The following is a 21579-nucleotide window of genomic DNA, read 5'->3' as shown; positions in this document are numbered from 1 at the left end:
GTGTCGGCGTTCCTGCCGGCGGCGGAGTCCTGTGCTTGCCGTTTCCGTCGCACTGGGCAGTTTCGTCGCCGCCGCGGTGGCGGTCACGCCGGTGTGATTCGGCCTGCCCGGAGCCACATACTGGTTGTGCCTTGGGATTGGGTTGTTGTTTTTTCTGTCCGATAGTTACGCATTGCTTCGAATTGCTATTTGCGATCAGTTCGGGGAGAATTTTGGCGATGAATTTCATGTCACAATAGTTGTCATTGAACCCTAGATCTAGGTAGTTGTTTTTCAAAGTGCAGTTTGAAGGCAAACATGGTAGTTTGAGTATCTGTCATGACTATGTGGCAACTAATTTACTGATTGACTGCGATAGTTGCCACAAACATGCTTTCCATGTGGCAACTAATTTCCTGATCGATTGTGATAGTTGCCACAAACATGTTTTTCCATGTGGCAACTAATTTCATGATTGACTGTGATAGTTGCCATAAACATGTTTTTCCATGTGGCAACTAATTTTTCTGATAGACTGTGATAGTTGCCACAGTGTATGCATGGCAAAGTATAGTAACTAGGTATTCATGTCAGTTTCAGCAACTATGTGTACTGGATGGCAACTAATTTGCACATCAACTGTGTCAGATGCCATATATATGCTTTTCATGTGAGAAGTATTTTGTCTGAACACAACATGTCTGTTGCCATGTTATAGGTAGGATAATGTGGCAATTTCTTTGTAAGACAGACCCAGTTTCATGTTTTTGCCACGATGACCTGTGATATCTGAACATTTTTTGTCCGTACTAAATGGCAACTTATTTTTGATATAAGGTCAGTGTGTGCGTTGCAAGTTCAGGTTGTTCAGTACATGTTTTTCATCGCTTTTTTGAATTCTATGTTGCATTTTTAACATGGCAATTTCAACCTAGCACATGTTTTCCATTGAACACATGGCAAGTCATTTTTGTATGAGAAGAGGGTGTGAGTTGCCACATCTTATGTTTGTGCAGTGGGAGATTTGTGGCTTTCTTTCTTAATATATTGTGCTAACATGGCAACTTCAACACTCTGTTTTTAAGTGCATTACGATCTGTACATTTTTTCAAATGAAACCAACGTGCTTAATTGCCACATTTATGTTTTCGACAATCATAGGGGGGTGGGGGTTGGGTGCGTGCGCGTTCATGTCATATTTGCATTCACTAGTTGCCATTTTCAATCGAGCCCATGCGGCAAGTACATTGTGTTAGGTGGCAACTGCTTACTCCCTACATTTCATTTCCACCTTGACGATTTGGTCTGTTCTTACCTCAGCAGAATAGATCGCGGGGATCATCAAAATGACGATGATGATTTCATGGATCCACCACACCATAATCGGGCAACTGGACGGACAAAAGACGGCGACGAGGTAACTGTCCACACACCCTCCTCCTCCTGCACATGTTATTGGTTGCCACCTCGATCTTGCAGTCGTCCGTTATGAACTACAACTTCATGACAGTGAAAACATGGCAACAAATGGTCATTTGTCTGTTTTTGCAGAAGAAGAAACATACTCGCAACAGGGCCTCTCAGGAACGACTGACTTCATTGACTGACAGATTTACCGACGATCAGAAGGGAGCTGCTGCTGAGATGGGTATGCAGGCTCTGATGGATGTCTGGTGCACGAATCTAGTCAACCCTTTATGCGACTGGCTTGGTGAGATCTACGACCCTGCCTCGAGGGAATTTGTGATTCTGGGACTTGGAATATTGCTGTTGGATGAGGAATCCGTGTTCTGCACTCTGGATGTGCCACGTGGAGAGATCAAAGTCCCGTATGAGGTCAATAATAAGATCGAGGAAGCGTTGTTCCCCCGTTTGTTTCCTGGGTTGGAATCCATACCGAACACGACTTTCCTGGCAGATTCGATGCAGGCCATGACAACCCATGGCGAGGTCTTTAAGATGAAACTACTCATGTACCTCGTCTCTGTTGTTTTCGCGCCGACCACTTCTCTTCGCCCAAGCAACAAATGCTTCCCCATACTGGTGAATGATCTATCTTTACTCCATTATTTTCCTTTAATCTCTTGGCTCTGATGTCATGTGCAAGCTAGCCACTGACATTTTTTTATGTTTATTCCATTTGATTTCTGATGTGGCAACTCATTGTCCTGAAAATTGTGCAGTGTAGGCGAAACTGAAAGATGTGAAGAACATGAATTGGTGTAAGTTCATTGCTGACTTCCTGCATGATGCATTCTCAAGCAAGATGTACTAGAAGGGTTGTCGACTGCATTTAATGGTATTTTTTACCAGTCCTTTCTGTCAACACTCCTTATTAACACCTTTTTTCATGCATGGCAACTGCCAACATGACAACATGGCAACTGCCATCATGAATATATGGCAACTGCCATCATGACAATATGGCAACTGCCATCATAGTATGATGGCAACTAGCACATACACATGGCAACTAGCACAGAGAGATGGCAACTTCTTTGTTTTCCCTTTTTCACGCACTTCAACTTGCTGATTGTAGGAGCATACATTAGCCTGCTTTTTTTGTTGCAAAACACCATGATGGAAACTAATATTTCTTTTTTTTTAAATTGTTGTACATCAGCTCATGTACGTCGACTGTCTGGATCTGTCCACTGTGAATTTCACTGGGACAGGAGGCCCGCCGCCTACGCACAAGTTTGCTGTTTCTGCATGGACTTACGACGCTGTCAAGGTTGTGCTTACAGTAGACAAGGTCATTGATACCAAGTATGGAAAACTGCAGGTTAGTTCTGGTTTTTTTCTCTACACGACATTCTTACATTTTTTTGCGGCATAACATATGAAAAAATTGTCAAGTGGCAACCGTCTGTGGTTAACAAGAGATGACTACCTTTTGTTAGCCATGGTTGTCTGCGCATGGTATCCATGTCTCACTCCACACGACAACTCTATCATCCGCACTGAAACTTATATTCTCGTTTTCTTTTTTTTGTTGTTTTTGCAATACATGAACTGTTAGTCAGTGTTAATCATTCTCTCTCTTACATCCTAACTATTTTTTTGGTTATTTCCAGGTGATGGCCAAGCATGCTATAGACTACAGCGTGTTTGGGGGGCCTCAAAACTTTGGAAAGTGGATGGACGTGCACTCAGCTCCATCTTGCCCTACTGAGGTAATCAAAGATATATACCTATGGCTGCCTTGGATTATTTTTTGATCTCGTGCAAGTGACTGTAATATGGTTGGTTATTGCTGCTTCTTTGTTTCGTTCACAGGCGAGGGCACCTGTTGAGCATCTAATTGGGCAGTTTGCATCCAGAATGACTGGCTTGCTCGGGAAGTTGGTTGAGGGTTGGACGTCCCTTAACGGCTCTGACAGCGACGCGGTCGCGAGGCAGTTCACTACATTTGTCCCAGAACGGTCACATCGGCCAACTGGTTGACGTGGCCGGTACGACTACAACGGTTCCCAAGAGCCTGCTGACACACAAGATGAACTAGATGGAGACACTGGTCTCAACAAGGAGGACAAAGATGACATGGAGAACGTGCAACACGACAGCGATGATGACGAACATGTTGAAGTTCGTGCAGGTGGTAAGAAGGGCAAGGATGCACCAGATGTCCCCCCACCGGACAAAGTCAAAGAATATACGGCCGCGAGAGGCGAGCGGGTGTTGCCCTCAAAGAGGGGGAGGGATCCACAGGATGATGGGCAGGGTTCCCTTGGCAAGAGGTCTAGGACCGATCCTGTAGCTGCTAGGAGGAGGTTCGACTTTTTGTTCAGTGTATTGTGTTGTCTATATTTTTTGAAACAGACTGTCCCCTTTTTTGCATTTTGTTTTTGCTAAGTGCGACAATGATATTGCTATCTGACAATTGCCACCTTTTTTTGCCTCCATCTTACATGTGTAGTGAGGTGACAGCTGGTGGACGAGCAGTTACGAATAAACAGGCACCAACGGCTACCTGTGCTTCTGCTCGGTTGAACAAAGGTGCCCCCATTGTTGGTGACACCCATTCCACCAGGTCATCTCCTCGTAAGACGACGTCCAACATCGGGGATCCTGTCGTGTTGCCAGACTTGAGAAAGCCAATCAAGAAGTACGTTTTCCATGTTCTCTCTTTGCCATATTGCTATATTTTTTATTTTTCAATGCATCTGTGCAGGTTGCCACATGGTTTCTGTCATCAGTCCCACATGGCAACTACTGTTTTAAAATGATCCAACTCCTTTTTTAACTCCATGGCAACTCCTGCTTGTTTTTGCATGGCAACTGCTATCTAGGCCAAACGGTAACTCTTTTTGTACATGCATGGCAACTTCCATCTTTGCATTGGCTTGTGTGCTCAACACATACCTAGTTTTAAAATTGTACTATTGGCAGACCAGACATTTTTTATCGTTCTTCAAGTTTTCTAGCATGGCAACTCTTGGTGGATTTGCATGGCAACTCTTGGTGGATTTGCATGGCAACTGCTAACTATGCCGCATGGCAACTCTTATTCCACCTGCATGGCAACTACCAGCTTTTTCCACCTACTTTTCATTTTTTTCTTACATTTCTACCATGGCAAAATATTTTTTTATTTGTTTCTTAATACCTTTTTCATGTGCTTTCCTTTTTTTGCAGGGTGAAGAAGACTACTGCACGCGCGGTCAGCATAACATTAGGGACCCACTCGAACGTCTTCATTCAAAGTTGTCAACAGGTGGCAACTCAGATGTTCATGAGGCACCAGTCGACAAAACTGCTGCTGCATTGTCAACTGTTCCCACAAACTCTGATGCAAGCGGCCGACCATATCCGTCTGTTGCAGATGTGCAGGCTAGAACAACAGGCATCCATACATCAGGGAGTGACGAGTCAGTATCTGCCAGGACAGCTGAAATATTGCCCACTCTTCTGGCAATAAAGGATGCTGCTGTCAGCCATGCCACCCCATCAGCAAGCGTTGAAGTGGATGCCCCCCGAGTCCAACCTAAGCAAGGAAGATCCCGCTCATCTGACACTGAATCCAAGCGCGTGCGTGGTGCCACTCTTCTGTCCACGACAGAAGTGGCTGAGGCGGCAGTTCATAATGATATGCCATCTACAGGTGAGAGTCTTGGCACAATAGCTCCAGCTCCTGGCGGTGTAGATATTTCTAAGGCCATTGTTTCACGTGCTGGTCTTCCATCTAGGCGTCGTAGCCCCCGCAAGCAATCAACAGACATATCCAACGCACCAGCTGCAGCTAGGAGCAGCATAGATGAGTCTGGTTACGTCCCTGCATCCACATTGTTCCCGCCACCTGTCAAAAGCAATGTTATGGAGAAACCAGAAGACCGGAGTACAACTAATGCAGGTGCCAAGCCGGGTACGAGTGATGAAGGTGAACGTCCGGAGCAGACTGCGCCTTTACCCGCAGTGGAAATCCCCAGCTTAAATCTGCGCACTTCCAAGCTCCCAGTCAACATCGGTGTCTCCTACAGCCCCAACAAGAGGATTGTCAACAAATCTACGACCGTCACCGCTGACAGCACGCCCCGCCCTACGAACAAGCCTGATTATTCTACAGCGGCGGATTCAGATATGTTTGTTGATCTTTCACCGTTGGATTCTGCCCTGCAAGTTGTTCGCGGTCCGGCTAGTAGGCATGAGAGGCACCCAATGGCCTTCACCCCACTGAGCTTTAGCCTTGGCGTCAGTCAAGATCAACCAGTGGTTCAAGATCCTATGCCAGTTGTCTTTGCTTTTCCGGGAGGCATGCCCGCAATGATGGCGCAGCCAATGGTTGAGGGCAGGAAGGCTGTCAAGTTCGCAGAGCCGATCGTCCAAGGTACATTTCTTCTGCGTTTATCTTTTTCTTGTATACACCTGTGCAGTATGACTTTTATCCCAAGCAATTTTTTTTTGTTTTTTGGTTTCTCACCTGTGATGGCAACTGCTATGTGATGACATGGCAACCAAATTTGCTACACCATCTCACCTACATTTTTGTTGCCATGTTGTACTTTCCATTCGGGGCAACCACATGGCAACTGATGTTGATAAAACATGGCAACTGTATTTGTTCTCACATGGCAACTACAATGCTTTATACATTGCAATTGGATTTGCTGCAGCATGTCACCTGCATTTTTGTTTCCATGCTGCCTTTCTCATCCGGCAACCACATGGCAACTGGAGTTGGCACAACATGGCAACTGCAGTTGGTTTCACATGGCAATTATAGTGCAATACACCTGGCGACTGGATTTGCCTCCACATGGCAACTCCCCACTTTTTGTACCTAAATTTTATATTATGCACCTTTTCTCTTCGCACTACTTTTGTTTTGTTTTTCCAGGTATCCTAAACCACATTTTGATCCTTGCAGGCACCCCTGAGGAGATTTTGCCGTCTCTTGATCAAGCTTACCGCAGAATTGAGGAGGCAGCATTGCAGAGGAGGTCCACACGAGGTCCATATCATTAGGAGTGCCACCCCTGGTTCTGTGAGGCAGCAGAGGGTAGTTCACCCACCTCCCGCGGAAGACTACGAGCCCGAGGTCAAGGCCACAAAGGAGCAGAACCAGCTGTATGATATTGTCAAGCATTTTGGAAATGCGAGGGCCGGCAGCAAGCACATGAAGGAGCTGAAAGCGTAAATGACCACACCACATAATCTCTCGTTTTTCTTTGCTCTTTTTTACCATTCATCTTCTTCGTACTTTCCAGAAATGATCCGCTTACATTTTAGTTCTTTCTTTTTTTTAGTTAGTAGACATGATTCTTTCATGTTATATCATTTTCATACAGCTCATGTTTGGACAGAACCATGGTCATTCAATGCGAAGCGACGTACGTCGACCTGGGTGATCTTGCCGAGTCCGTGAGGCCACACGGTAAAATGTCGACGAATGTAGTTGCATGCGGGATTGACTACATCAACAAGCATATGGATATGTCTCCCGACAAAACAATCATGCATTACAGTGTGACCTGCAAAATATGAGATGGTGACTTCCACCACAAAATCCCGAGGAAGAATTTTGCTACGCACGGTGAATTCAAGCTCACACTGAAGAAATATGTGAGTACTCCTTCCCTGTTTGCACTTTTTTTCACATGATATGGTTTTTTGCCATTATCTGCACTCTTTTTATGTGGCAGATGTTTCATGTGGCATCAGCTGCAATGTAAACTAACTTTTTGATTTGCATCCCCGTGCAAACTATGTGGCAACTTCAAAGTAAAATACATGGCAACTTTTGTTCATACATGGACGGCAACTTTCTTTTAACTACCCAATATAACTAAACATTCTACGTCATTCTACTTTTTTGTCCCTTTGTTGTTCTTCATGTGAACTCTGCTTCTCATTTCCTTCATTTTTACTTGTAGGTCCTGTTCCCCATGTTCCAGAGCTTGCACCACATGACCCACGCGACAAGTGTGGTCACCACTACGCGATCTGTCTTGACCTGAAGAACCAACGCTTTGAGGTGCTTGATTCAATGCGTTCGGCAGCTGATGCAGACCTTACTATGCATGCTGAATTCTTCATCAACAACCTCAAAGAGACATGGAACCGTCACTACAAAAACTCAAAGGTCCAGATCAGACATTTTCTGATTGAGTACGTGGCGACTACGAAGCAAGGGAACACGTAATTTCCTATCTCTTCCTTCATGTGCCCTTTACACCAATCCCACCCCTCTTTTTGTTACATCTGAATTGAAGTTTATCATTGCTAGGTCTGTCCTTTTTGCGAGTTCACCTGATTCTTTTTCTTGTGCAGGACAAATTGTGGCTTTCACACGTTGGAATACTTTGCAAAGTGGGAAGGTAGACTTGTTCTCGTCGTCACAGCTGCAACGGTCGTTGAGCTCCGGAAAATTTACACGTGGAGCTGGTTGACGAATGAAGATTTTAACAAGCGGTCCGGAGCACGTGAGTTCATGGAGGAAGCTGTCAAGAAAGTCATCAAGAAGTACAAGTGATCATGTGGCGCTCCACATCGGACACATACCTTACATTCTGTTGCCGAGGAATGTAAGGTACTACCTTTGTTCTTCTCAAAAAACTATGTCCGTGTGCTATGTTATGAATGCAACCCCGAGTAGCCTAGTATGTATTGGTGGTTTGTGAGCGACATTTAAATATTTTTTTGTAATATTTGTGTGGATGTGAACCTATTTAGGCGTGAGAGCAGATACGTTTTATGTTTATCATTATTATTATGGTTTCATCGTTTGCACCACCAGGTTGCTGGTTCGAATGCGTCTACTATGTTTTAAAACATGGCAACTGTAGTTCATCAGACATGGTTAGTAAAAGTCATCGTCGTTTTTCATTTGGCTGTTTGCTTCTTCTTTTTCATTGCTAACTGCATCGGCTACCATGGTAGTTTTGATCATGTAGCTGTAACCTTTTTCTGCGGTTCATGCCCGTTATGCTTTTTTTAACTTGTTTCTCATAGATTGCACACAACACAGCATGTGTGACTGAAGCACATCGAATTATCATGGAAATATACGCGATGTAGAGTCATTAAAAATAACATGGCATTTTTCAGTACAGCTAACATGGCAGATTCAGTACAAAGAACACGACAGATTCAGCATAAACAACATGGCAGATCCAGTATACTTGACATGGCAGATTGAGTATAATTAACATGGTAGACCCAGTATACTTACCACAATAGATTCAGTATAAATATCATGTCATATTTAGTACAAAATAGCATGGCAGATTAAACACATATAACATGGCAGATTAAGTACACATAGCATGGCAACTGCAGTTACCCATTCAATGCATTTTCCTTCAACTTCTGATGCCCCTCAAGAGTCATTCTCCCATTTTTTTAAAAATACAGAACATCTAGATTACAAAACGAAATGTCCCCAAGGACCATGTCACAGTGCCCCAATGTTGCTTACGGGTTGCCTGTCCCTTTCTTTGTTTTCTTGTGTTTTGCTTGAATCTCAAATCCCGATTTATATCTTATCTCTTTTGGACGCCCTTTTGTGATGGAACAGGGCGGGTTCCTGACCTGAGTTTGTGTGCTTGCTGTTCCGAGATCCTATCTCCGAGTTTTCAGATGATGGCCCCGTGGACGAAGGCACACTTGATGTGCGGGGGAACCTATGTAAGGCTTCCTCGGCTTTCCTCTTCTTGATCTCATCAAGCTCTCTTTTCAGGGCCTTCCTGTGTTTTTCTGTGACTCTCGCTGTCTCATCACTCTTGCACGCTTCATCAATTAGCTCAGCATAGTTCTTTGTCAGCACAATGTGCCTCACGACTTCCTTGGTTGACTCCGGTCTCTCGTCGTGCACAGCTAGAACTACGTTTGTTGTCTGCAGCGCCAACGCGTCGTCAGCGTCCCAAGTCCATCGCCGCCTTATGAAATGGTGGAGCATCCGTGTCACCGCGTTCATGTCCATTACTTTTAGTATGTGACAGCACACAATGTTGTCCCGTTCAAACTTGCAGCATTGGCAGTAGTATTGTCTTGGCCTATCGAGGCTTTCATGAAGTAGTTCCTTCCTTTGTCCGGGTCCTCAGGTTCTGATTCTGACATGCCCAAAATAGAACACACCTTGAACGTATGTTCGTCCACCTGGAAAGCCGTGAACATGCTGGCACGCTTTATTTCTTCCTGGAATCTGCAAGTTTTGTGTGTTTTTTGTTAAACTACCATGTGCTGTTTTTTGTAGCACCTTATGTTGTCGTGTCCAATAGAAGTACATTTCGTTTGAACATGACAAATAGAGTACATTACACATGGCAACTGTAGTGCATTACACAATGCAACTGTAGTACATTAGACATGGCAACTGTAGTATATTAGACATGGCAACTGCAGTGCATTAGACATGGCAACTGAAGTACATTTTCAACTGGTCATTGTCATTTCCATACAAACATTCCCACTAGAAGCACAGTGCATAAAACATGGCAACTACATTTATTAAACATGGCAACCTCAGTTGAGTAAACATGGCATTTGCATTTTAGTAAAAATGGCAATTGCATTTCAGCAAACATGGCAAATGCAGTTGAGTAAACATGGCAACTGCATAACATTTTCATTTGGCATTGCTATTTGCATACCATCATGCCCACTGGAAGTATAGTGTATTACACATGGCAACTACATTTCATTGAACATGGCAACTGCAGCTGATTAAGCATGGCAAAACAGTAGTTCACTAAACATGGCAACTGCAGTTGAGTAAACATGTCAAACAGTAGTTCATTAAACATGGCATCCTCAAATCATGGCAACTGCATTGCATTCAATATGGCCTCTACTGTGCCTTCATACTTGTGCAAATAAGATTGCAACGCAACTGACTTACTTGTTAAAGATCTTGTTGGTATATATCTTGCTCATTTGCCTCTCCATCGGTAAATACGTTAGCAATTTTGACTGCTTTAGGGCGGTGTTCGCTTCTTGCTGTAGCTCAGATCCCGGTATTTTTTGTTGCAATGTTGTGTATTGCTTGGCAAACTGTAGCAATGAGTTGCCAGGGCTCATGTACCGCTTCAAAACAGCTTTGAACCCCTCGCTGTGTTGCGTAGTCTGCAGAAAAGGGAAGAAGCACTGCATGAAGTAGGTCGGCACCCAGCACATTCGCTTCTCCCACAGGCTAGCAAGAGTATCGTTGTCTTGGACTTGATATGTTTCAATCATGGTCATCCAGCTCCTTTCAAATGTTGGAAATATGCCCTAGAGGCAATAATAAAAGGATTATTATTATATTTCCTTGTTCATGATAATTGTCTTTTATTCATGCTATAATTGTATTATCCGGAAATTGTAATACATGTGTGAATACATAGACCACAATACGTCCCTAGTAACCCTCTAGTTGACTAGCTCGTTGGTCAACAGATAGTCATGGTTTCCTGACTATGGACATTAGATGTCGTTGACAATGGGATCACATCATTAGGAGAATGATGTGATGGACAAGACCCATTCCTAAGCATAGCACAAGATCGTGTAGTTCGTTTTGCTAGAGCTTTTCCAATGTCAAGTATCTCTTCCTTAGACCATGAGATCGTGTAACTCCCGGATACCGTAGGAGTGCTTTGGGTGTACCAAACGTCACAACGTAACTGGGTGACTATAAAGGTGCACTACAGGTATCTCCGAAAGTGTCTGTTGGGTTGACACGGATCGAGACTGGGATTTGTCACTCCGTGTTACGGAGAGGTATCACTGGGCCCACTCGGTAGTGCATCATCAAAATGAGCTCAAAGTGACCAAGTGTCTGGTCACGGGATCATGCATTACGGTACGAGTAAAGTGACTTGCCGGTAACGAGACTGAACGAGGTATTGGGATACCGACGATTGAGTCTCAGGCAAGTAACATACCGTCTGACAAAGGGAATAGTATACGAGGTTGCTTGAACCCTCGACATCGTGGTTCATCCGATGAGATCATCAAGGAGTATGTGGGAGCCAACATGGGTATCCAGATCCCGCTGTTGGTTATTGAACGGAGAGCTGTCTCGGTCATGTCTGCATGTCTCCCGAACCCGTAGGGTCTACACACTTAAGGTTCGGTGACGCTAGGGTTGTATGAATATGAGTATGCAGCAAACCTAATGTTGTTCGGAGTCCCGGATGAGATCCCGGACATCACGAGGAGTTTCGGAATGGTGCGGAGGTAAAGAAAACTATATAGGAAGTGCTGTTTTGGCCATCGGGAAAGTTTCGGGGTCACCCGGTATTGTACCGGGACCACTGGAAGGGTCCCGGGGGTCCACCGGGTGGGGCCACCTATCCCGGAGGGCCCCGTGGGCTGAAGTGGGAGGGGAACCAGCCCCTAGTGGGCTGGTGCGCCCCCCCTTGCGCCTAGGGTTGGAAACCCTAGGTGGGGGGGGCACCACTTGCCTTGGGGGGCACTCCACCCCCCTGGCCGCCGCCCCCTTGGGAGATTGCATCTCCCAGGGCCGGCGCCCCCTCCCCTGGGGGCCTATATAAAGGAGGGCAAGGGGGAGGGCAGCCGCACCCTGTGTCTTGGCGCCTCCCTCCCCTGCTACACCTCGTCCTCCTCCCGTAGCAGCTTGGCGAAGCCCTGCCGGAGTTCTGCTGCATCCACCACCACGCCGTCGTGCTGCTGGATCATCATCAACCTCTCCTTCCCCCTTGCTGGATCAAGACGGAGGAGACGTCACGCTGACCGTACGTGTGTTGAACGCGGAGGTGCCGTCCGTTCGGCGCTAGGATCTCCGGTGATAGGATCACGACGAGAACGACTACCTCAACCCCGTTCTTTTGAACGCTTCCGCTCGCGATCTACAAAGTGGTATGTAGATACATCTCTCCTTTCACTCGTTGCTTAGATGAACTCATAGATGGATCTTGGTGAAACCGTAGGAAAATTTTTATTTTCTGCAACGTTCCCCAACATCAAACTCCTCCACCGTCAAGGTGTGGTCCACGCACAGCTCGAATGCCTTGTGCAGCTCTGGACGGTCAGCAAAGAACGGTCCTAGCGTCTCCTCAACCTTCTTTATAATGTGCCACCTGCAGTGCCTGTGCACTGCCAATGGAAAGACCCCCTCTATGCCTGCACGCTTGCTAAAATCCTGGTCTGTTATTATGTTCATCAGAGCAAGTCCATCCATGCACTCCAAGAAGATCTTGAACAGCCAAACGTACCCATCCGTGTCTTCGTTCCGAACGAGCCCGCATCCGAATTGCAACGACTAATTGTGGTTATTTATTCCTACGAATGGAGTGTACGGCATCTTGTACATATTAGTGAGATACATCGCGTCGAATGAAATGCAATCTCGGAAATGTTTGTAGGCTCTTCTTGCAGCACCATCCACCCAATACATGTTCCTGACACGGTCCTCATCGTCCAATCTTATCCTGTAGAAGAAATCTGGATCTTCCTTCGCTTTCTCATCGAAGTAGGCCATCGTGGCTTCTATGTCAGCCAACTTGCTCTCTCTACAGTATTTTGCCTTTAGGTTTGTCATGTCAGTTGGTATGTAGGGCATGCTACTCAGAGTCCCATTTTTGTTGTGGATGAGTGATAGTATCTGCACCATTCTTGATGGACCGATGTTACAATCATGTAACAACTTTATGAATTTCTTCTCGAGGGGGGTGAATCCTCTGTGGGCGGTCAGAAACTTCACCAGGTCGAACTTCTTTATGAGTTGGTGGTTGTGCTCGTCAAAATATTCAGTGACCACCCACTGTGCTCCATCTACATTTAGCTTACACCAGACAGGGCATTCCGTCTTGAGAATGATTCCTCTCTTTCGTTCCGGAATGACAAGCGCAACACCTTTCCCCTTCTTGTTCCTTCGTGCCTTGTGGCACCTCATCTCACCTCTGCTGTACTCGTTTGTTTCCTTAATCTTCCTATGGTATTCGGTGTTGACCGCAAACCCATGGAACTTTGCATACATCTGGTAGAATTACTTTGCTTCTGCGAACAATTCAAATCTCTGCCCAACGTACGGTGGCTGAGGTACCATGATCTCTGATTGCCCAACATCTTCATCCCCTTGTGCTTCGTCATCAGTTTCATTATTCACTTCAGTATCGGCGGCAGTTTGATCTACTTGAGTGTTGCCAGTGCTTGTGTTCAAAGGGGTGCTTGTCGGCATTGCAGGAATGATTGCCATTTCCGACTCTAACTCGGTATTGTTTGCGGCATGATTGGTGGCTGGCTGATGGAACGCGTCTTCCATGCGCTTAGAGCTCCCCGCAGTAGATGTCCCTGCGCCGCTATTCACTTTAGTTGTAGGCCCTGTAATAGAAAAACAGGTACAAGCGTAAGATTTTTGCTTGAATGACATGTTTATCATAACGGAGTACATCAACTTCAAGTGATTTGGCATGACATCATTCAAACAGCAAGCCGTTAGTCTGCATGTGGACATGCATGGCAAATGTAGTTGTCCAGTCATGAAAGCTACTGTCCAACAAACATGGCAACTACTGTTGCCAATGCATGGCAACCAGCTCATTTTTCAGTACGAAAACTTGGATTCTATGTGCATGGCAGCTGGAGTGCTGCATACATGGCAAATACTACTACCAACACATGGCAAACCAGTGTGTTCTAGCATCAAAACTTTTTATATTCTAGTCTCGAGCTCACTATGCAAATGCGATCAACCATTTAGTGTTGCACACATGCTTTTAGCAACTTGCAAACCCCGAAGACAAAATATCACTCATTTGCACACAACCACTTTTGTTCGCGTTTTCTGTTTGATTTTTTTGCACCATCACTGATACAAATCTTCTTTTCCTCACATGCTATTCCCGCAAAAAGAAATGCAATGCTCTTTTTGTTGTTCAATTTTTCATTACCTTGCTGTGTTGCATGTGCCCATCTTGTGTGGTCTGTGTCGGTGTCAAAACCGGCGGATCTTGGGTAGGGGGTCCCGATCTGTGCGTCTTAGGCTGATGGTAACAGGAAGCAAGGGACACAATGTTTACCCAAGTTCGGGCCCTCTCGATGGAGGTAAAACCCTACTTCCTGCTTGATTAATATTGAAGATATGTGGAATACAAGAGTAGATTTACCACGAGATCGTAGAGGCTAAACCCTAAGAGGTAGCCTATGATGGTATGATTGTAATTGTGATCGGCCTTCTAAGGACCATGCTCTCCTGTTTATATAGACACCGGAGAGCTAGGGTTTACATGGAGTCGGTTTACAAGGAAGGAAACATAATATCGGGATCGCCAAGCTTGTCTTCCACGCAAAGGAGAGTCCCATCCGGACACGAGCCGAAGTCTTGAGTCTTGTATCTTGACGCTTCTATAGTCCGGACGATGTATATAGTCCGGCTGTCCGGATACCCCCTTATCCAGGACTCCCTCACCCTTCTTCGAAAAGAAATTCTTCTACTTCCAGAGTTTGATCAAGGGGGTGACAACAATTGTACTAACCAATGTGCAAGGTGGGTTCCTCCTCCGAATACTCCAAGATTATCATCGAACACGTAGACCGTGTCCGGATCCGCAAAATGATCTTCACATACCACCGTCGAGAGAATGATACTTTAGCTGACAACTTTTTAGACAACGGGATATGTCATTACGGTCGGGTTATTATTCGAACCGTTTTTCCCACAACCAGCCATAGCGTATACTGCGAGGCGGTTACCTGAGCACGTCTTGTCGAAGCGAAAATCGTGTCCCCTTCTCACGGGATTTCATCAATACGGGTATGGGTAATCCAACCGTACCGCTAATCGCGGCGAGCGGGAGGCGAGCGGGTTCCACCAGGCAAGTGGGGAGGCGCAAAAAGCTCTTACCTTCTCTTATAAAGAGATAGGGCATCTTCCTCTTTTACCCACGCCTTCTCCTTCCGCAAACTCACTTCCCTCTGCTCGAGCCCTAACGCCCAAGCGCCTTTCTTTTCCATCGAAGAGAGGGTTTCCAAAGATGTCCGGATCCGGAGCAGGAGGCAAATGGATGGCCTCTACCGTCTGGGAGAAGGACATCAAGAAGCTCCGGGAAGCCGGGTATCTGGTCAAGGAGATTGGCCACCGGCTCCCACCGGCGGGACAGGTTGTCCCTACTCCGGAGCCCCACGAGAGAGTCGTGTTCCTTCCCCATTTTGTCCGCGCGCTCGGGTTTCCCCTCCACCCATTTGTACGTGGAGTCATGTATTACTATGGGGTTGATTTTCATGATCTTTCCCCCAACTCCTTTCTCAATATCTCGACGTTCATCGTCGCATGCGAGGCCTTCCTCCGGATTCCGCCTCACTTCGGCCTGTGGTTGAAGATTTTCAATGTGAAGCCCAAGGTGGTGAGTGGCGAACACGCCGAGTGCGGCAGCGCCATGGTGAGCAAGATGCCCAAGGTCGTTTGGCCGAAGGGCACTTTTAACGACTCCGTCAAGGAATGACAGCAGCAGTGGTTTTATATCACCGAACCACGCGGCGAAGAATGGGCAGGAGCTCCTGAGTTCAGATCCGGAGCTCCACTGCGGCTTGCGTCCTGGCCCAAGAAGGGCCCGAACTGGTGCTCGTCCGATGAGCTGTCATTGCTCCTAACGCATGTTCGGAATATGGTCGACAAGGACGTCAAGCTTGTTGATGTGGTCCAGGTGATGTTAGTTCGCCTGGTTCTCCCTTGCCAGCGTCGAGCCTGTACTTTATGGGAATTCGACCCATCCGAGCACCAAACCCTCCGGGAGCTCCATGATTCCTCCCACGAGGATATCTGGAAGGTGCTCTTTAAGTCCAGCAAATCATGGTCGGACTCTTCTGAGGACCGGGGGTATCAATTATCCCATTCTGCAAGCCCGGTAAGTTATAGCCACGCCCCCTCCGTTCAGGCTTTAGCCGGCATATCATGAGGGGGGCGTTTTAATCGTGCTTCGTCATGTCTTTAGGGATGGATAAAGAGAGTGGAGCGGATACAATGTTCGGCCCCACTGCCGGAAGAACCGGTCGGACCTCTTCTGACGAAGATGCTGGTCCCTGCACCTTACAAGGCGCCCAAGAAGGAGGCCCCCAAGCAGGTCAAGAAGACCCGGAGTGGCTTCCGTTGTCACGAGGCTCCGGACACCCGGTCCGAAGGCTCTAGCGACGCTCCTTCTTCCGAAGACGAAGAGGAGGAGGCAGAGGAGGACGAGCCTCCTCTGCCGGCGGGAAGAAGCGTGCAACTTCCCCGTCCCTGGAGGCCGAGTCGCCCAAGAGAAGGCGAGGTTCCCCTCCAGAGGCATCCACCTCGGCTGCCGATAACAGCCCGGAGTGGGATCCCGAGGCCCAGCCCCTGGGAAAATTGTAAGTAACCAAAATCCGAATACGCCTATGTATCCGGGGTTGTCCGGGTATTGTAGTTTTAATTGTCGCCACATCTCACACAGCCCGGCAAGGTCTCCTGCCGGACAATCCTCATCGGAGGATTCGTTGAGCTCGGATGCTGTGGCGAGCGAGACGCCTCCGGGGATTCCTTTTCTGAAGTCCGGGCGCGACACCGAGGTGTCGTCTCAAAGAGACTCGGGGCCGGATAAAGTTTTGGAGGCCCCTAAGGCTCACTACACAACACTGATGTAAGGACAAATAAACTGCCGGGAAAAGGCTCTTTAAAGGGAAAATAAACTGCCGAGACAGTGGTTCTCCCGGCAGATAGAACCGCCACGAGAATGGCTGCTGGGGATTACTTGTCCCGGCAGATAAACTTCTCCTGACAGTTCCTCTGCCCTGGCCCATGCATTTGTCAACAGTCTATTTTCTCCCGGCAGATTGGTCGGGGCAAGGGAAACTACAATTGCCGGCAGTTCAACTGCCTGCACAAGCACATTTACCCGGCAGATATTACGCCACCAAGTTGATTTCACTAGCAAAATTTTCTAGGCATTCGTATTATGTAATATCCATCCACTATATATGTCTAGACAACCAGGACATATCACACAATTTATACATGTAATTCAATCAAAGTAACATACAGGCTTCATTGAAATCTTAAACTTCATTCCATAAACAAAACGACCATATATAAGGAGGTTGTTCACAAAAGGAGTACATATATGTTTGCCACAACCAGAATAAAGCACCGCCACAAGAGGAGATGTACATATGTTTCTAAATGTGTGCCACAAAACCAAAATGAGCTTAACAAGCACCAAAATGGGCAGAGCAAATCTCTAGGTTCAACAAACAAGACATACAACATTATCACTCCATCTTAGTTGTAGATCTTCCAAATCTCCAGCAGCTTGAAGATCTTCCAAACCTTAGTGAACTTGTACCTTTGGGAAACCTGCAACAAATCGGAAGATGTTACATACAACAATTGTATTCAACACTTAAGGAAGAAGAGTTACAACAATCACATGCAACAGCTGCATAGCATTCTGAAATATAGAGCAACCAGTAACATCTCTAGAGTAATCTGTACATCTCTACTATTGTAGAGAACAAGTCCATTTTTATTATCTTAACAAGTAACAAGCTTATATTCCTGTTAACAAGTAACAAGCTTATCTTCTCATCAACAGTGTGCAAAGTCTGTACAAATATTAACAGGAATATGTATATACAGCAGCCGCATGGCCACATACAACAGCTGAATATGTTCTGAAACCTAGAGCAACTAGTAACATCTCTAGAGTAATCTCTACTTTAGTAGAGAACATGTCCATTTTTATCATACGGATAGTAGCAAGTTTATCTTACTTCTCATCCAAATAGTGTGCAAAGTACAAATATTAACAGTAAATATTACGTGTACTTATCTTGTACAGCAGAAAGTGGTATAATCATGTTACATGCACAAAGTTACTGTACTAGCCAGCAAAAAAAGGAAAACTAATTTGAATCCTTATCAGCTTGAGGATTGTCACTGCAAGATGGCAGGAATTTTGAGAAAACAGTTTGACAGGCTTGCAAATATCTTAAGAATAATAATATAAAACTTCGCAATATTACGAAGGTGCTACCATCGAAAAAACTTGAATGCAAGTACGTTATCATCAAATGACACTCCTAATAAGGCAAAGACACTAAAGATGTCCACAATCGGCTTTAGTTTAAGAAACTGAATCATATTAACAAATCTAAGCTTTCAAAAGTGCAGAAGCAGAGTAGCAGTTATATATTAAGCTTTAGGCCAACAATAACAATGAATAAGCATGTGGTTCCAAGCTCTGATTCCTTGCTAGAAGTAATCCATAAACATCATATGGGAAACTTCTTTGTTACTCAAGCAAATTTCTTTCTCAAGATATACATTGGAGTCTGCAACATGTAGAGACAGATAATGCCTGCCAGACATCAATCTCAAAAGAACATCTTCCAAGAAGGAACTTACATTACACCTTGTCAGAGTTATTCGATATGGCTGTTGTAGCGTTCTCTTTTATCAGATTCGGCTAGAGTGTAATAGAAAAAATGCATAACTTAATTCAAAACCATTGAGTGATTATATATACTAACAATATAAGGTGTACTACTCGAAGCAGGATACAGGTTAACTACAATGTCAATATATATCAATAGTGAGAGGCTTTTGAGAAGAGCCTAGATTTAATTATGCTTAAATTCTGGGACAAGATTGTTTGTAACAATTTGGCAGAACCACCATAAGCCCTAGAGCTCCAGCCCTTTCCCAAAGCTTCTACTATTCCATATTCTATCCTTCAGCGAAGAAATGTGAGTGCTAAGCAGCAATAATGGAAAAAATTCGGAATTAGTGCTGATTTCTAACACTCTGCATGTAACAAGTACTGCTACACTACCCAGGTGGCCAAATTCAGAGCAACAAAGGTCAATGGGGAAAACCAAGGGCATGAACTTTACTGAAATAGTAAGGAGTTTTAACCCACATTGGAACAAATATAACTGAAATCCTAATAGAGTCAGAATAAATCCTAAACCCGAAGAATTAACAACCCAATCCACTGTCACTGCTTGCATAGCCACTGTATCCAAACAGGCCCTACATTCAGTGCTACCACTTCTGTATGGTTCTGAGCTTAAAAATAAGTTCTAGCTGGAGGAATGTAATCAACCAATAGAAATATTAAGGCATGGGAAATAAGAAAACATAATCGAAACAACTGATGAAAATTTCCAATTCTCAAGATTTTGTTATGGAGAAGAACTTTGCATAAGTTTGAAGATTCTAAACTGTTCATATTTGGGCGGTGATCTTGCTCGCAATATTTATCTTTGACAGATGGATCAGAAATGAAAGCGAAAGCCAGTAACATGCCCTTCTTTTTTTATACGAAACATGGCCTACATTTTAAGAATCTTCCGTATGACCTCGTATACCTGAGCCTTTACTTGTTTTGTTTTCTAAACTGACTCTTAGACCTGAAATAGGAAATGACTCTTACACCTGAAATAGGACCATATACTTTTGCTATTACAGCTGATAGGTACAAACTCAACTATATGGCTTCACAAGTTGGAGCGACAAACCTTCACAAAATGTACGCATAACTGAACTAATGCTCAAGGCATAAACCATGTGTGCTGTGGTGTATATTGGTTAATTAGGGCCCGTTTGGAATCAGTGTAAGATTTTACATCCGGATTTAGAATACACGTGTATTATACCGGCCACAGCGTAACTTCCGCCTGGAGAAAAAACGACGCCTAGAGGTCCGTATCGTTTTTACGGGGGTATTCAGAGGCCAAACAATAATCCAAGCGGAGCCTTAAAGGTAAAAGTTCCACTAGGCTATCAGAATACTAGAGAAGATTATAAAAGAAAATCACTTGAGAATTCTTTTACAATAATGGTTATTTGCTACAAGAGATTTAGTTGGTGCATTGTGACCGTGAGTGTCCTTGTTAAGGAGAGAAAAGACATACAGGGAAACAAACAAGTGATAGCATCTTGATCCATACATACAGGTGATGAGCTCGATGATGATAGAGGCGTTGTGGTGCTCACTGGTAGCGAGTGTAGAGGAAGTGGTGGTGCAGCGCGTGGTTGAACAATTAGTGGTTGAGCTCGACAGGGCCGACGTGGAGCAGCTCTACCAGCACCGGGCCATCTATCTTCCACAGCAGCAGGTGCTGCACGGCTGCACCCCGAGAAGGTGCAGGCCCGACGAAGAAGAGGAACGCTCGATGACGATACAGCTCGCGGTTGACCCTGCTTGAACTCAATGCCACGAAGAAGAGCAGCGTGTTCCGAAGGCAGTGGCGTTGGGAGTGAGGAGGAGGGAGTCCTTGGAGAGGCCGTCGGGGACGAACTCCTCAGGAGACAGGCGGCTACTCTCCCGGTCTCACCCTATCAGCGGATCTGGGCGAGGCGGACAAGATGACGATGGAGGAAGTGGTGATGGGGAGGTGAACAACCGGGGCGGCGTTGATGAGGTCCGGGCCAGATCCGGCAGCATCGACCACCGGTGCGGCCAGACCGCCAGATCCAGCAATGACCAGGCCGGGCCGCTTCCATGGAAATGGCAGCTCAGCGGAGGAAGAGAGGTAGGGCGGCGGCGCACAGGGAACGGGAGAACGGGCCGGCCAGAAGTAGGGTTAGGAAGGGGCGGCGGTGGAGTGGGGGGCGGCGGCGGCGGCGGGTCTGTGATTTGGGGAAGTAGGGTTAGGAAGGGACGGGAGTGGCTGGGTCGATACAGAGGGATTTGGGGAAGAGAGGTTTTTTCTTTTTTTTTTTTGAAGCAAAGGGGCGGACTTTTGGGTGTATCCCGCGCTAGGCCCGATACTATTTCAGTTTGGCGCCAAATAAAGGGGCCCGGCAGAAAATGTGCCGTGGTTGTGTTGTCCCGGTAGAATACGCGCCTGAAAGGCGTACCGGGCAGCGTAAATGCCCCTGCGGCTCAAGTTTTACCGGCAGTTTGCGTGCCCTGAAGTATATGTACCAGTAGTAACGAATGTCCCGGCAGATAGTTTGCCCTTATTCAGCAACTTCTCCCGGCAGATAACTGCCCCTAATTAAGTGTTGTGGTGTAGTGGGCTCCTGGATCGGGCCAGCGGCCATCCTCCATGGAGGGAGGTTTGCCTACTCAGCCGGCCACCTCAATATATGCCGAGCTGTCAGGCGGTCTATTGACAGCGTTAAGGAACGCGTCCGTCGTTGATGAACATCGGGCGCTTATGGGTGCGGTGGTTGGAAAGATTCACGCTGCCGAAAAC

The 21579-nt window shown here is 46.0% G+C and overlaps 1 long non-coding RNA gene across 2 annotated transcripts; it reads right to left on the bottom strand.

The window, feature by feature from the left end:
- Window positions 1-17422: 17422 nt before the first annotated feature.
- On the bottom strand, window positions 17423-21091 carry LOC123163095 (uncharacterized). Of its 2 annotated transcripts, none has more exons than XR_006481714.1 (2): window positions 20330-21091; window positions 17423-17728 (listed from the first exon to the last, which is right to left on the bottom strand). It is a non-coding gene; the product is annotated as an uncharacterized lncRNA (long non-coding RNA). The 2 variants fall into 2 exon arrangements; XR_006481713.1 differs by having other exon boundaries at window positions 20372-21091.
- Window positions 21092-21579: the final 488 nt, after the last annotated feature.

This window comes from Triticum aestivum, chromosome 7B (assembly GCF_018294505.1).
Source record: "Triticum aestivum cultivar Chinese Spring chromosome 7B, IWGSC CS RefSeq v2.1, whole genome shotgun sequence".
Lineage (NCBI taxonomy): Eukaryota > Viridiplantae > Streptophyta > Magnoliopsida > Poales > Poaceae > Triticum > Triticum aestivum.
Note: the sequence above shows the minus strand (reverse complement) of the source record. Positions and strands in the feature narration are given on the sequence as shown.